Here is a 2,698-nt window from a genome sequence, read left to right on the forward strand (position 1 = left end):
AGGGCTCCTATCAGGCGTGCGGTGCCGCCCACAGAGCATCCTCCATTACTTTTAATTAATCGTGCTTTTAATTTTAATCTACCCCAAAATTGTCCTCGCCCAGCGGCATGGCCATGGCGGTTTAGAACCGGCGGAACTGCCGCGGAACCAAACTTGCGAGTTTTGTTTCAAACACAGAATTCTACACTTATAGAACGGGAACTGTACCACGTGACCTGTGAGGAATTGAAGACCGAAAACAATGGCGTCTTGAGGGCACGATTTATCGTTTTCGGAAGTAACCCAAAAGCTTTTAAAGCAAGAGCGGCTTTTATAAACGAATGAAAAGTGGAACATTTACTGTCCAAGTGTAGAATTCTGTGGTTTCAAATCAGGGCTGAGCGGGCAAAGCATTTTCCGTCTTAGTCTTAGACAGGTGAAACCCTCGGAAGGAAGCGAATTTTTATTTCCGTTTCCGCGTTGGACAGGTTTCCGTTTTATACAGGTAATTAAAGAGGAAATTCAAGGTGGGAGCGGGGAGATTCCGTTAAGACAGGTTACCGTTTTACACAGGTTTCCGTTAAGGAAGGTTCGACTGTGTATAATATACGATCGACTGAGCCCCTGTCCTTTCTCCTGGTTTGGGAGACAGTGAAGGCACCGTGGATGATTATCATAAGGATTTCAAATGTTTCAGCCCCTTCTACATCTTCATCTCTTCATACCCTGCTTTGGGGGGAGGGGGGAGGGGCTCTCGTGGCCTAGAGGTTAAGGTGTTCGCCTCTCTTTCAATAGGCAGGGTTGGGTTGATTTAAATCAGGTTGATTTAAATCAGTTAATTTTTTTTATTTAAATCAACTTGATTTTTAAAATAAAAATCAGTGATTTAAATCACTTTAAAAAAAAAAAAAATTTTATTCGGTTTTTACACATTTCAACATTCAGAATTCCTTTCCTCGGTTTCATAAAACAGATATAAGGTTCAGTAGACTAATATAATCATGCTTAAAAGTCTGATTTCCCCTCTTTCACTGTGAAATAATACAGTATTCAATTTACTTTTTTTTCCATAATTGAAACCAGAGCTGGGTCGATTTAAATCAGTTGATTTTTAAAATTTTTTAATCAATTTGATTTTAAAAATAAAAATCAGTGATTTAAATCACTTTTCAAAAAAATGTATTCAGTTTTTACATATTTATACTTTCAGAATTCCATTCCTTGGTTTTATTTTAAACGGATATAAGGTTTAGTAGACTAATATAATCATGCTTAAAAGCTACTTCCCCCCCCTGTCACTGTAAAATAATACAGTTCTCAATTTACTTTTTTTTCATAATTGAAAACCAGGGTTGGGTTGATTTAAATAGGGTCGATTTAAATCAGTTGATTTTTAAAAAATTTAAATCAACTTGATTTTAAAAATAAAATTCAGTGATTTAAATCACTTTAAAAATGTTTTCTGTTTTTACATCTTTAAACATTCAGAATTCCTTCCCTGGGTTTTATAAAACAGATATAAGGTTTAGTAGACTAAAATTGTTTAAAAGTCTGCCCCCCACCCCCCTGTCACTGTAAGTAGTAAAATAATACAGTATCAATTCACTTTTTTTTCATAATTGAAATTAGCATTTTCTTTTTCTTTTTAGACAAACACAAGCACGTGCTCACACACACACTGTAATAAAAATAAAATAATAAAATGCAAGTTTATCTATGCATAATTACCCCCCCCCCCCCCCCCCTTCCTTTTAGACTGACATTTTCTTCATTTTTTGTCTGTAGCCATAATTCACTGATAGCAGATTAAGGCTTTCTAAAATTGCAGTTGTTTAAATTGATCATTAGTTAAAATAAAGACAATGCATTTTGCACTAAAAGAACATACTTTTAGCCACCAAAAATCCCAAACTGAGTCATCATTTTAAAAAAAAATTTAAAATAAAAAAAATCCGATTTAAATATAAAAAATCTGATTTAAATTTAAAAAATCGATTTTTTAATATTTTTATAAAAAAAATCAAAAAAATCACCAACCCTGGATCTAGACCTAGATCTAGATCTAGATCTAGGCCAAACTTCATAGTCGCGAAAGAATTCGAGAACCCTTTTCTCGGCTGGGTAAGAGTACAGCACTGTACTTTTACGTTTTCCTTCAAGTCCTTTTTCAACATGGAAAGCAATGCTAGGCCTATTCAAGGAGGGATCCCGCAGGATGAGACGTCCATCTCCGATGGCAACGACAACGAATCAAGTGAGCAGCGAGAAATGAGAAGTCCCCAAACAATCTATCCTGTTTGGGTGCTTGAACCAAAGCCACCCTAAACAACAACGTCAAGTTATGATATTGTGAGTAAGCTTATAACGGCTTTTATAAAGCGAGAAGTCAGATAAGTTCGAAGTTTACAAATGTAAGCTGGGTGTCTTTGTACTAGATCTAGGGTTACAAACCATGTGGATCTGTTTTGAGACAGAATACTCAGCACGCTTGAGACGAAATTTTGATATGCTGAAGGCCAAGGAATGACTAAAACAGACCCACACTAAACTTGGATTCAAACAAACCCAACTTCGGCATAGATCTAATCTACCTAGATCTGGATCTAGATTAGATCTAGATCTAGATCTAGATCTAGATTCTATATGTATTTTCTAGACGTCTGCAAATCTGCTCAACTTCATTCAGATGGAAATTGTATTCCGAACGATCCTTTCAAAA

The sequence above is a fragment of the Aplysia californica genome, unplaced genomic scaffold (genome assembly GCF_000002075.1).
Source record: "Aplysia californica isolate F4 #8 unplaced genomic scaffold, AplCal3.0 scaffold00443, whole genome shotgun sequence".
NCBI lineage: Eukaryota > Metazoa > Mollusca > Gastropoda > Aplysiida > Aplysiidae > Aplysia > Aplysia californica.